This window comes from Cyanistes caeruleus, chromosome 13, assembly GCF_971803275.1.
Source record: "Cyanistes caeruleus chromosome 13, bCyaCae1.hap1.1, whole genome shotgun sequence".
NCBI lineage: Eukaryota > Metazoa > Chordata > Aves > Passeriformes > Paridae > Cyanistes > Cyanistes caeruleus.
Genome location: NC_141713.1, coordinates 15,542,106 through 15,556,834, shown reverse-complemented (window position 1 = coordinate 15,556,834; position 14,729 = coordinate 15,542,106). Strand labels below are relative to the sequence as shown.

General features: G+C 38.9%; 2 long non-coding RNA genes across 3 annotated transcripts in view; one reads left to right on the top strand and one right to left on the bottom strand.

Annotated features, from left to right (window-relative positions):
• Positions 1-9,669, top strand: part of LOC147650726 (uncharacterized) — a 38,053-nt gene extending 28,384 nt beyond the window's left edge. The window contains exons 2-4 of one of the 2 annotated variants that reach the window (XR_015275854.1): positions 2,405-2,807; positions 3,064-3,212; positions 3,825-9,669. This is a non-coding gene — a long non-coding RNA (uncharacterized LOC147650726). Of the gene's footprint in view, positions 1-2,404; positions 2,808-3,046; positions 3,213-3,824 lie in introns of both variants that reach the window. The other variant, XR_015275855.1, reaches the window with a different exon arrangement.
• The window catches only part of LOC147650725 (uncharacterized), a 99,670-nt gene that overhangs the window by 48,532 nt on the left and 36,409 nt on the right, over positions 1-14,729 (bottom strand). The gene's annotated exons all lie outside the window — the stretch shown is intronic.

Below are 14,729 nucleotides of genomic sequence, written 5' to 3'. Positions count from 1 at the left end.
CTCTAAAGGTACTTTGTAAGCCAAGATCAGTCCATACCAAGAGAAAAAATCCAAACAGTTGCTTCTCTCTGAGGGCACACTAATTATTAGGGGTCTGACCTGGGCTGAATCAAAATCTCACGAACTGCTGGTGTTTGTGGTTGGGTTTTTCCTGACCATGAGTTGAGACCAAACACACAAGTTGCAGAAGTGGTGTGTTATGAACTGGCATGAGACATTGAACCCATTTGTTGTATGTTAATTTATTGGAAATGAAAGTATTTGGGTCATGTGTAACATATTTTTGGCTATTCCACAAGCCAAATTTAATACTTGGGCCGTCTAATTAGGAAAAGAGCATGGTTTTTTTTAGACTTAAAAAGCTTTTCAGAAGTGATATATTTTATAGTCAAATTGCTTAGAATTTACTTTTTCTGAGCAGACACATTTTTGTCTCAAGTATTTCAAAATGTGAGGCTTTGCTAGACCCAGACCCGCTCAGATTCTTTGTGTCTCACTCAGATAATCTCTGCTGCTTCCCTTTTACCAGAGGACCGAGGGTTCTTTTGTCAAGGGCCTTGTTTGTCAGACTATGCTAATGCATCTTTAATCATTCTTCTTCCTCTTTCTTATGCATTTGCTGTATAGTTCTAGGTGGAATTGCCTCTTCAGATTTTTTTCTGTCTTGCAGTGGCACATTCAGGCTCAAATTGTTGTGCTCAGTAGTGCCATTGTCACATTATAGCAAGGAAGATGCTTCATCATGTGTTCTAAAATGAGCTGAAATCTTCTGTTAGGAGCTGAGGGATCATGTTGTAGGAAAACATTCATTTTTAAGCACCAAGTCATTACACTGGAAAAGGACACATTAAAGCTGCCCAAGTATTTTCACTCTGTAATGCCAGGGTATCACGTTAATAAGTTGCAGGGCATGAGGTTTTCAGTATTCTCAATTACAAAGGTGTAATGCAGATGTTTTTAAATGGGCAGTTTTCCTCTGGATTATGAGTTTGCCAGTGGCTAACAGAAAACTTTGGTTTCAAAATATTAGCAAATTAGATAACACTATTTGTCAAGTCTAATTAATGCAGTCAGTTCAAGCACTGCCTCTTTTACTGTTGCTGCTATGTAATTATGATCTTAGATTCTCTCCATGGTTAATATTTCCACAGAAGGCAGCAAAGTAGTATATAATGTATCACTGTCAATCCAGTAGCTCTAGATTTTTGCTTATATGCTGGTCAGGAAAAGAAGAAAAGGTTTAAGTGAAAGATGGCAAGGGAAAGTGACATATCCAGGGACAGAAAGACCAGATTGCTGTTTGAAAAGAAAAAAGGTACCTGAGTTCAGCAAGCTGAAAGCTTGAAATACGTGTGACAGTTCAAGTAAAATAAGCCCCATGAAATTTTGAAAATATCTGCTTAAATCATCTTCCTGTGATTGTTGGTACAAACTGTTTTGAACTATTAACACCATCACAACATATCTGTGAGCGTATTTTGGAACTAGTGGGAGCAGGAACGTGGGACATCTGCTGTTCAAACCCTTCCTCTGGAACCAGGAGTGCCTGGATGGATCGTGCAGTCCTGCAGTCCCTGTGGTCCTGGGCTGGCTTACTCAGTGTGTCTCATTAGCACATGGAGCACACAGGAATAAGGCAATATCCAAACACAGACCAGGTTAAAGAATCTTGAGGATACCAACCAAATCTTTGATAGCTGAAGAAGATAAAAGGGACAATTTCTGAGGAGAGATCTATAGAAAACACAGGCATTCTACTGGGAGATTGTATCCCAGAAAATCCTTCCAGCTGGCTAATAGCAATGGAAGGCAAGGAACAGGAAGGAAGGCACTAGAACTGGGAGGCTGTGGTGTCTGTATGTGTGGGATCAGAAAAGAGACAGCAGGTCTCCTGCCAAGGAAGGAAGGAAGAAATAGGGCTTTCCTTTGTGCACTTCAATAGGGCTTTCCTTTCTTCAGGAGCAGAGCATTGAGAAAGTGGAGCAGAATAAGGATAATAATTAAGAGATGAGATTGAGGGTCCCTAGGAACACTCCAGGCACTAGTTGGTGGGAGGGAATTTCCTATGGAAAAGGGTCAGATACAAGTGGCAGTGGCCCCAGTTCACTTCAGTTTGACCAGCTAACAGACAAAGGACAATTAGAAGATCAGGACCATTACAGCAGATAACTGTGTTCAGTGTTATGGGAAGAACAGCCAGAGGACCAAATGGCAGTGAATCTATACTGTAGACAATAAATAGAAAAAAAGAGACATTCCTGTGATGTAAGAATGTGTGCTGGAAATATGGAGAGAGCAGAGTTCATTTTTTAGATCATGTCCTGAGGAGACATAAGTGGTGATATAATATTAATTGCCTAAATATAGTATAAAAAAATTCCACTCTTGTACATTTATCTTCCAGGCAAAACTAGATGCTGAAGAGAACGTGGCACTGAAGCTAATGATGAGGGATTGTGCTGCTGATTGGTGACTCTCAAAGGATAGACTATTTGCTACCTTTCTCTTTCCAATATTGTGTCCCTCCTGTGTCAGACGTGTCAGAAGACATCAATCGGTCAGGAAAGAATCCCACTCGGTAGCAAACTAGACCATAAATAATGCCCTCTGCTAAAGCACAGACCATTCTCCAGCTGATGAGAACAGAACAATACAGAGGTATTAATTGCCTCTTTAAGAGTATAAAACCACTCTGCTGCTTGGAGCAGTGCAGCTCTTTAGGATCTTTAGCTGCTAATGACCACTGGAATCTGAGGGGCTACAATTGTCTTCCCAATTATTTAAGAACCTGAAGCAGTCTCTGAGTGGTGAGTACTAAGAAGAAAAATCAAAGCAATGTGCTATATTGTGCACTAAAATGATTGGTTTATATGGTACTGTGTTTTTATGTAATTTAACATTTAGAAAACTAAAGAAAACTAACTAAATAAAAATAATATATTTTTTCCTATTTCTAAGTAAAAAATATTTTGATTATTATTTTGAAGGAATCCTTAAGATTTCTCTCAGAAATGAGGAATATGCTGTTTCTTTATTTCTCTTTGAGACATAAATTTTAAAAAGCTTGGCCTACTGTGGAGAAAAGCAGTGCTGAAGGACTGTGCTGCTGTTTGTACAGCCACATGAATGGAAATTCAAGCTGAGCAGAACCAGTACTGCTGGTGCCTTTCCTTTGAGTGGTAGCTGTGTTCTGACCCCATCCCAGCTGCTTGGTGAGTGGTTTCCCTGCCCGGGCCCTGGGTATTCCTGCCCACTCCCTCTTGCCCACAACAGTCGCACTCTGGAAAAAGACTTGTGACCTTCAACTGATTGGCTTTTCTATACCCCTGCCTTGCAAAAGAACAGGTGCCCCTCCAGTGATACCAATTCCTCCAATAAATATGAAAAACCACATCATATTCAAGTTGAGAGGAATCTTTGGAAGCAGGATTTCAGAGCTGGATAGGGTTACTCATGTCTGTGTCAAGCTCAGTTTTGAATATCTGTAGTATTGGAGTCTCCACAGCCCTGAACGGCTGTGAATTAGAAATTAATAGCTGAGAGGAATGAGCAGTCTCCACACCTGCTAAAGGCTGAGAAGCATTTGCTTGATTTGTATCTGGGTAGATGGAGGTAAAGTACTTACTGAAGGCATAGTAGAGGAGAAGCAGTCTGAGCTTGACAGCAAACCTAGAAAACAACTCAGGTTTGGGGTTTGGTTTAGCCCTAAGAAGGGCATGGAAAGGATTTTTGTCTGAAATAGTTTTGAAGTTACAAAGAAAGGGCACTGTCTTGGCATCTTTGTGCTTACAAAACTGAACCTCCCCTGTTTTGTGCCTTTGCAGTGCTGCACCAAAATCCCTGATTCCAGACTGTGTTTGCTTTCTGTTCATCACGAGTGTTTTGCAACCACCATTGATTCTGGAAAAACAGTCAAATTAAAACACATTTGTTAGAGATCTAGTTCCTATTTATAGAGCTAAAGGGTGGTTTGGAAATGCAGTACCAGATAAACACACTCTTCTAGAAAGATACAGAACACTGATCTGCTGCTGTGTGTAATAAGGTTGAGTGAATTCAGTGATGTTTGACTGTACAATGAAATGCTGAAGATTTGGGTTTAACCAGTTGGCCAGGCTGTTTCACTGCAGTAATTTTAAGTAGCATGGGAATTCATCTTCCTGCAAGAAAAGAGATGGGGGAACTGCAACTCTCCTGCTTTGCAAAGCATCAGCCAGAATAAAAGTGGCTACTGCTGTACCTGAAGAAGTGTTGGTAATCACCCCACATCCAAATGAGCAATTAGCTGAAATAATTACCAGCCTTGAGATGAATCCACATACTTTTCTTTCCTGTGACAGTATCAAGGATAACAGGTGTTGAGAGTGCCTTGAAGGGACAAGGATTAAAGATTATTTCATTATCTGGATTCCTTTAGGCAGAGAAGTCTTGTGTTTTATCCTGTCATGCACAGAAAGGTCTAAGCAGCACTTTATTCTCCTCATGCTTTGGCAATTTTGAAGCTGAGCTTCTGACAGAGAGTGAATGTTGTTTAATCTGGGAGAATTGTCTGTCCTTGAGAACCTGGTAAATTATCTCTGTGTCTCTGCACAGTCTGCTTCCTACTTAGAGACACAAAGAAAACTGCAAGCAAGGATGCCAAAGAGGCACTAAGCAACAGTCTTCCTATGACTGAGATTTAGATAAATTAGGGAAGTAAGCATTTAAAAGAAGGGTTCCTTTACTTGGAAACTTACTGATAATACAGTGTGTGTGTTTCCAACTTTTCCAACTCATGGTTTCCATTTCCCAGCGGTGACTTGCAGGAATAATGTCTCTCAAAACTGTCACTAGATTATAACATATTCTTGCAGTCCAGCACTACATCCATGACAGATCTCTGAAAGTCAGTATTTGGATCCCAGGACAATGTGATGAAACATGGTAGAGAGATGGGATGGGTGGAACTGATGGAAACTGGCTGTTGGATTCATTTATCTGCATAAACATTTTTCCATTAAAAACTTTACTTTGTCCCCTATTTTCTCCTCTAATTCCATTATAATTTGAAGGAGGTTTTTGACTAGCTAGTACATATTTGATTTATGATCTATTTTTTTATCGGCTCTCATTTGATTCTTCACCAGGTCAGCATTAAATGTTATGCATAACACTTAGGTGTTATGCTTTTTTCTGATTCATTATTCTCTACTTTTGTTTTTCACTAATCTTTTTGTTCCTGCTTTTTGTTTGTTTATTTCCTATTCTGTGTTTCTCAGCTACAATACCTGATTTCCCAAAGTTGAAGCAAGTTAGAAAAAAAACTTCAGTCTTCATTTGCAGCTGGCATCCAATAATTTGTAGTGGCCCTTGTTAACATGCTGTGGTTCCAAGGCCCGTAAGTAGTCTTTGGTGTTCTATGACTTTGTTCATGGAGCAAGGTCCATCCTGGTGGTGCTGTGTGCAATTTATCTGCCTTTCAGAAGAAGAGACTTGGTGCTGGTGCTAGAGCTGGGCAGCACCACAACACTGGCTTTTCCTTACTATGAACTGCCCTGTCTGAAGTTAGTCAGTTTTGGTTTAGGAGTTTTCTGGAAGAAACAATGGAAAAGCTTTTTTTCAACAATGGAGTTATTCTAGCTGACTGCAGCTAAGGATTTCTGGTTCAGAACTTTGTATAAATTTGTGCTGCACTTGCCTCAGTATGTTGGTTCTGTACAGGGTCCATCTTCCTGCTGTACTGTGGGCCTGCATTTCTACAGGAAGAAAGTCTCCTTCTTGCTGGATTTCAGTTTTGAGGGCTGTCTGTGCTTTTTCTCTGACAAGTCATTCAAAACCCTTGCATGGCTGAGCACACCTTTTTAGGTTACCAGATACCTCCTGTCTTCTAATTGACATTCACCTGCAACTCCTCTTCAGGAAAGGTCATGAATGTGTCTTCTAGCAATACATAAAGCAAGTTACACAGGCCCAGTTAAAGATACAAAACTGAACTCAAGATTGCATCAAGATCTCTTCCAGTGAGACAAGGACTTCTGCTTTTTGCCAAGGTGACAGCAGCCAGTGAAGATGAGGCAGATGCTTGTGAGCAGGTTAAGTCTGAAGGAAGTGCAGGCTGGCTCCTCTTTTCCATTGAGAGCAGTTTTCTCACATCTAATTGTGCCTCTCTCTGCTTTTCATGCAGTACTACTGCCATAGTTTTGAACATGCTTTTAATTTTTTTTTCTTTTTTCCCCCCCTCCCTATGGTTACTTAGGAAAACTTCTGGATTATTAATTCACCTCATAAATATTCATCTTTAATTTTATATTTTCAGTATGGATATGTAGTACACTTGCTGAGAAGAGCTACCTACAATAAATAAGTAAGGCTGAGGATAAATTGAGCATTCAGAGCTCCTGGAATTTGCCAGGGACTGACTTATGTGCAAGTGTATGGTTTGAAATTCTAGTACCCACAGGTCTTTGTAAGCTGAAGTTTTCAGTCTCCGTGTTCAAGGAACAAGGCTGTAATGAAAACACTTTGATATTCAGGAAAAAAATTAAAGCTTCACAACACTTCAGCTGAAAAGATCAAAGTCATCTTTGAATAAATGTTGACTACATTTTGCCTTTCAGGGACTGAACTGATCTGTCTTCCCTGAGATGATTCCTCTACTTCTCATGGGACTCTCCCTTCATGTTTGTGGGCTGTGCTTCTAGAACATGATTTTTATTTACTCTGGTGCTGTAGTCTGATGGCTATTAGATGGCTTGCTGGAGAAAGGACAGATTGTGCAACTTTTTTTTGCAACTGCTATGAATAATTCCAATAACTCAGTGAGTTGCCTTTTCAAGAGTTTGACGGTTTTAACTGCTGTTAATAGTCCTGGAATTAAGCTGTCTTGAGCCAGGTCATTATGACAGAAGAAACCTAAGCCTTTATATCATACCTTTCCTGAGTAACTAGGGAAACTCTACTATTGATTAAGAAAAACAGGGAAATACACAATATTTGAAATAAGTTTTGATAAGATCTCATGCTGCTTATTTACAGAGGCTCCTGTGGGAAAATGGAGATATTTAATGTGTAGGTGGGATGAACCTGGACAATCCAGAGCATCTGTAACACAGCTTGCAGGTCAAATGGTTTCATGCTGCCAGAGAAGTTGAGATACTTTCCTGAAGATAGAGATGACAGATGTTTAAGCTGTCCCAGGCTTCCCAGAGGAGCTGGGTACTTCAGGGCAATCAGCACAGTGCCGTTTTCATGTTTACATGCCCTGGAGGAAAGTGGAAATATTTTTCTACTCTATCTATAGAAGATAGTTATGTGTAATTCAGAAAGTTCCCAACCCTCTTAGTGACCCCTCCAAATCCTTTAAGTATTTATACTCTAATAAAACAAACAAGGAGTGGGTTACTGAGGACCAGAGGCAGATGGTCAGTGGGAAGCAGAGTAATGGCACCTATCTTAAAACCTTCTACTTGTGTTGAGCACTGATGAAGACTCATCCAAGACAACCCTGCAGGTTCCAGCAGGGACCCCACTGCTGCTGTCCCTGCCCAGTGCTCCCAGCAGGCAGGATGTTTCCAGGCAGGCTCACTTGCTGCTCTCTGCTTTGGACTGCATTTCCAAGCAAACACCTGCTTGGAAACCCATTTCAAAAGCACACAATGCAGATATCTTTTAGGAAGGAAATTGAGCGTGTAAGGAATTAAGGTTGATGAGACTGAAGCTATTTTGAATAAGAACAAACACCCTTAGGCTTTTGGGATTTTAGTACAGAATTTTGAAAAAACATCAAAGGGGGAAAAGTAAATACTGGTTTTGCAGCTATTGACACTTCAAATTTTATTTAACAACAGCAATATCAATTGCATGTTTCACACAGTGTGATTTCCTTAGCAGGATGAGCAAGATTTGCTTTTAAATGTAGAATCAGACTGTTTGCATTGAATTACAGGTTGGTCTTGTTTTAGTAGAAAATATAGTTTGTTTGCATCTCCTGTACCTGATCTTAAACCTTCAGTTACACAAGAGATGTATGACCTGGGAGCTCAAGCTATTGCAATCAATAGCTAGTAAACTGATTTAGACTTAGAGTATCAAATGCCTTTGTGAAGTGTTTGTACTTCATTGTGCGTTTGTGTAGCAAATGAAATTTTATCCACCTGTTATTCGTGTGTTCACACCTTTTAAAAACATACAGGGTTTTTTAATGGTAAATATTATGAGCTACTTTCCATCCTGATCACTAATGCAAGATTTTGTATCTATTAACAGAGTTTGACAAGGTTACTCATTTTGCCTCTCTTTTTTGTCACTCTAGTCACTTTCCATACATAAGTCACTATTCCTCCAGTATCTGGAAACCAGCACCCTGAAAAACAGTGACACTGGTGGGCAACTCTATTCATGTTAGAGGCTGTTACTACTTTACCTGTTGTCTCTAATGTGCTTTGGAGCAGCAAATCACCAAACATTTCCAGAACCCTCTGGTGTAGTTTAAGCAGCCAATGACACCAAAGAAGCTGTTCTGTGAATTTGCTGCTGGTTGGTTTTGTCCCTTGTGTTTGTCAAGATTCAGCCAGGTCCTAACTGCTCCCTCAGTTCTGTTCATAAATCTTCATCTCTTTTATTCATCCTTGCTGCCCCATCTCTCTGGATGCCTGTGCAAGCTGATGATGTCTGTGGAGCCGGGCTCTGGCCCTGCCCAAACACTGGCAAGCAGCGTGGATGCATGTGAGCATTTGCTCTGGTGATGCTCAGAGATGAGGGAGGTATTTCTCAATTTATAGGGTCACTTTTTATAAGGAATTTGTTGTAGGATTATCATCTACTTTAACTCTTGGTTCAGACTTAAAGGATGACAACTTTTTAGTCAGGCTCATGATCTTGGGGGCCCATCACAGTAATTATCCTGCAGGAATAACCAGACCTGGTCAGTGCTTCTTTGGTCTGGTTTTTCTATATCATGTAAGCATTATAATAGAGTAGTGGTATTTTATTATGAAGTACCCCTATTATTACTGAAATGGCCTATGGAAAAGCTAAATGTAGTTGGGATAAATACTTTAAAATAAAATCAAATCTAGGGAATAGTTAAGCTATGCAAAGTTCAGACGTTTTAAAGAGAGGTATGAGTTGTTTGATGAATAGGAAATGTGTTAGGAAATTCTGATTAATTATTAATCTATTGAAAAAGGAGCTAGTAAAGTTAATATTTTATATCACAGATATATTTATATATAATAATTCTGTAGTTGGTTAGTTAGCTGGTTAGAGTACAGCTTCAAACAACCTATAGAAACAAGTGAATCCTCCTTTATCTCAAATATAATTAGCCATTTAAATGTCTTGGGTCAATTTATTAACACTTTATTCATCGGGGTGTAACTTTTATTAGGCTTTATTGCTATCAGAAATTATATCCTACACAAATACAATAGAGATTTAAATGTTCTGTAGAATGAGCCAATGCTTCCTGACTTTATTGCACAGTATTGTAATGAACCTTGACCAGCTGTAGATTTGATAAGTGTAAAATATTACTGCTTGCTGCTAATTTTGTTCCTTTTTAATGACTGATAATCCATGTCGATTTAGTGTGATAGTCACAATCCAATACTGTTTTCCTGCTATAAATGTGATTGTAACAGGAGCTATTAAGTGTGTCTGCATAATAAAATTAGTCAGGGAAGCTCTGTATATTGTTTCCAGGTCTTTGGATTTTCATTATAGTAGTGGAACTTGTTAGACTGTAAAGCTTGATGGTTGCCAGCTCAGACAAGCTCTTTGCTACTCCTGTGCCAAGCAAAGGGGTAATGATGCTGCACTAAGAAGTCTGTTCTCACTGTTCTGGAAAATCCATCATATATAAACATAGGGGATCATTTTGGGGAGAGCAGGAAAGGTGTCACAGGGGAAGAAAGAGAGGAAACTCATCTGGGCAACTACAACTGCAGAAGAGTTGCTGAAAGAGACAAACCTGGCAGCTGAATGTCTGTGTTAGGAAAGGTAGTTGTGACTTCCCTTAGCAATTGGGCAACACTGATAAATCAAATGTTCGTGTTTGTCAGGATGCCAAGCCGTACAAAAGGACCCTAGTGAGGAAACCTTGGCAGAAGCCTCCCTTCCCCTTTATGGCTCCACATACCACCTTTAGATAATGAACTGTTGCATCCAAGTCATTCTGAGAAACACACATTTCCCCAGACACTTGCTTCTGGTCTCATTTGATCTTGTCTAACCTGAACAGTTATTTCTATTTCAGACCTTGGGCCTTTAGGTTTCAAGTGCAGACATTTTTACAAGAGTAGTTGAAATCCCAACTGTGAGAATAATCAAAAAGCACTTTAAACTTTTTTTTAAAGTGAGTAATTATTCACTTAGTATCTACTTAGTAGATCTACCTAGTAGTGATCTCCATCAATATCTTGGCAGAATAGCAACTAAAAGCTCTACCCATATCTAGGTAGTATCTCAAAAGAATTTAATTTGTGGTAAAGCAGATATACCTAACACTTGAATTTCTCTTACTTCTTAGATAGGTAATGGGAAATTCTGCCATTGATGTCAGTTTGAGGCATGGTTTTGTCCACAATAACTTTGTCTGGAGAAGCCAGACTCTGGCTCTCATGGTGTGAGAGCTTTGCTATGCTCTCTATCTGCTCTATGTGGACTATATCTATCTATGTGGACTGAGCTGTACTAACTGCTGGGGTGGGACAAGTGTCACTAAAGGACACAAAACAATTCACATGACCACTCTCAGTGTCAGAACAAAAACCCATCACTTTATTCTCTGACTCCAGTATTTATATTCTCAACAATGACCAGGGATTGGATAATTAAGTTACCACCTTCCCAAGCACACTGGTCATGAGAAATGCCCATCAAAGATGTTTCTCAGAAGGAATGTGATAAACAACTTACATTTATAGAACTTTCATGGGAAAGTAACTAAAACTATGGAAACATTATCAGAAGGTTTAATTTTCAGGGTGACAGATGAGAACTACTTGCACACATCCACTGATGATGTTGGCCCAATAAAGGCTTCTATCAGCAGCTTATAAAGGGGAAGTTTATAACTTTTCACTGACTAAGTAACAGTTCATCCCTTTCAATACAAGGCAGGAATAAACCTAAAGATTCCTAACTTTCTACATTATTTATTTGCATTATTTCCTCCAACACTTGGAAAAGTTCCCCAAGAAATAAAAACGGCAGAAATCTGACGAGTATATGCAGAGAGAACTGTGTTAGCCTAAGGTTTACTGGAGCATGCTTGCATTTTGGTGGTTGTATGATAGTTGCTGTGAGGTCCTTCTGACCTTTGAGTTTCTTCTTACAGGGATGTTTAAATGTCATTGCTCAGTCTGTGCATTATCCAGACCTGCTGTACTGGGGACCATTCAGATGTTCATTCTATATGCCTGCAGTCTCTTTGAAGGCTCCCAGTGCAGAGTTGTAGCACAATAAAACAGTGGTGTAAAATTATATCTAGCATGAGCCTTTCTGCAGAGATCTCCAGGCTGCCTTTATGGCTGACACATACTTCTTTGCAGAGGAATTGTGCAACTATTTCTAGTATTCAAAGGGATTTCTGCTTTGCTGGCCCCATCTGCTATGCAGCAGTACTTGTATCAGGCTCTGTGCAGCTGTTTTGGGGATGCTGGCTGGTCAGGGCTGCTTCTTCCCAGAGGACAAAATGCTGAGGCTAGTCAGCAGGTAACAGGAGCTGAAATCCTGCCAACATCATTCAGAGGTAAAGGGGGTGGTCAGTGCACTTACAAATTAGTGCATCCATCCTCAGTTGGTGCCATTTCATCAGTATTCCTAGGGGAATCTGTATTCTCAGTGGGAGAAGTCAAATAACTGCCTCCTTTATGCCTCTAGAGCAAAACAAATTTTGGGTGGAGAGAAGACATTTCCTCTGCTCACACATAAAGAAAAGGGAACTTACTTCACCAATTTATAATTGAAGTTACTGGAATAAGTTCCTAGTGTCCCATTCATTTTTTTTCCAGATGAAGATGTCCCATATAGATTTAACTGCGGGCTTTTGCTCTAGCTCAGCAAGTACACTAATACAAAGGGTATTCCTTGCAAATAAACACTGGACAGATACAAAGAAACACCGAGCAAAACCTAAGCCATGCAATGAGCTTCAGAAAGATCAGATCCACAGATGTGCTGACTGAAGTTTAAGAGACAACTTAACAGATGTACAAAGCTGTAGATCAGAGGGGATATAAAACAGTTAAACTTGCTTAAAGGCACAATGTGTCACAATCTAACGATTCCATGCATCCTCAGCCCGACAGAAGAGGGAACATACGCTCAGCTCGGTGCTCTGGCTGTAGGCATGCCAAGAAGATTATAAAAATGCCATGCTGTGATATGTTGCCCTCCTGCCTGAAAGGCTACCATTAAGCTGCTTATTTACTGCACCTATTCAGGCAGCAGTGAGGTTCAGAGTGCTACCTGTCTTCTTGTTGGATAAATTAGTTGTGGATATCACAGGATTGTTGCTGCCTATTGTTCAGTCTAGTGAAGGTGGGAAGAGATGAAAGGCATGGATCTGACCTTGTAATGTTTTGTGTAAAATAAGAGATGCTTTTTCTTCATAGTGAGTGTCATAGTTGATCTTGGTAGGACTGACTTGTAATCAAGTTTGGAGTTAAATTCAAAATTTAGTCCAAAAGGCTAATATACTAATGAAGGCAAATTTTTTTCTCAATCATATATATATATGTATAAAATATAAATATATATATATAGGGGGAGATATGGAGGTGTGGAGGTAAGTGAATGTCATTAGAGCTTTGTGCTCTGTATAAATCAGCACTGTTTGAAATGAAATTATCAAGAAAACACACAGGAAAACTCAAGACACCCCCTCTGTGCAAAACATTTTGTTATTGTTGTTGGTTGGGGGTTTATTTATATATATATATATTAATTGTTGAGCCCTTATATTTTTATGATATATGGAGCTGTGAACTTTAAATTAGTGATAATAGAAATTGACAAGTACAGCATTAAAAACTAAACCATGCAGCCCTACAGGCTTAATTATGAAGTGAGCAGGAAGATAGACACAGAAAATCCTGTTTCAAAATTTTACCTCACATAATATAAATAAAAGATTGTCTTCCACTGGTAGCTGAGATCAAAAGGATAATATAAAATGACTAGCCTGTATTTATTTTGCTTTTATTATGTGTATAGATAAACTATACATTTCTCATTTCCTTGTGTCTTTTAGCTATACACAGAGACACTTAGATATAGATTTAATTATGGATAAATAGCTATAAATTAATATATGTAATTATGTTGAATTTTTCATGTAGTCATTAGAAAGATGTGCTTTCATTGTCAAAACTTAAAAATAGAACATTTTTGAATAGTTTTCTAACTGATAGTATGGCAAGTTGAATACAAATTAGGCAAATTAAAAATACTGATTGGAATTTATTTTAGAAAATGTGATTCTGAAGATAAGGATGTTTTAGATAATCACCAACAGAGACAAGTAATGACAGTATTTATTGTATATCTGTATATATATCTTCACCACTTAGCTATCATGTGTCCTGAACTGATAATTTTCATTGCTGTCCTAAAAAAACCCTATTTGATAAGTCTGAATAAGGCACTGGAGTAGGTTTTCTTCTTTCTGATGAGCCATTACGAACTCAAAACATTTTACATTGCTTTGGTATAGCAGGTTAGTGGCAAAAAAAAAAAAGGAGGAAAGACTCTCAAAGCAGCAGGTGCAATGTTCTCCTTCCTTCCTTGAGCTACTTATCTGCTCATTTTTGAATGTCAGTATAAAAACTGCCTGAATAACCATCGATGTGCAGCCAGTAAGGTTTGGTAATGTTCAGTGTGGATGTATTGTGACACAAAATCAGGCTTAAAGGAAGAGTGAAGAAATATTAACACCTTGTTCTAAGGGTTTGCTAAAAGAGCACATCAGTATTTTTCTTTTTTCCTCCTAGAGTGCACAGACCCTTGGTGGTGGGGCTGTCAGGAGTGTCAGGCTCTAATATCCAGGCTTGCTCTAACAAACTAACTCCCCATTTTCTTATTTGTTTGCCCATGATTTAGAACCATTTCATACAAAGCCTTAAGTTTGTGAAAGCAGTCTTTTTAACATATGGTGGCTGAAGCTGAGCTTTTCTGATGCTACCTTACAGAACCGAGTCCTCTTGGAGTGGTATTTTAACTGGCAATAATTGTATTTGATTATGATTAATCAGGATGAAAATTGACTTGACTCCTAAAAGTCTAAATCTCTTTTTATTATTAACCTGGCATTTTCTTCCTTGTGTCTCCACCTCACTGAGCCTCCACCACACACATTTGCTGAATAAAGATGGCCCATTGCAGAAATTAAAGGAAAATATCATATTGTGAACAGTCCTAGATTAAATTTCTTATAGAAGATATGGGATAAAAAATACTGTTTTAACTTGTCATTTTTTGGTATGTCTGGAGTTGATAATAAATTAAAAACTTTTATAAAGAAGGAGATATTTGCAGGTTACACTAACTCTCATGGAAGGACCTAAATCACTGCAGTTGCAACTTACAAATCTGTCTTAAATGTCTAATTAATCCTAAGCATGTAAGTAGTGTGACTGTTGTAAATGGAACTGCTCAGACACTCGTGTACTGACATCCACAAAATTAGTCAGGCCCTTCCAGTAGGTCCGGATGGAAATGCAAAACCCTTGTGCTAAATCATCATGGGC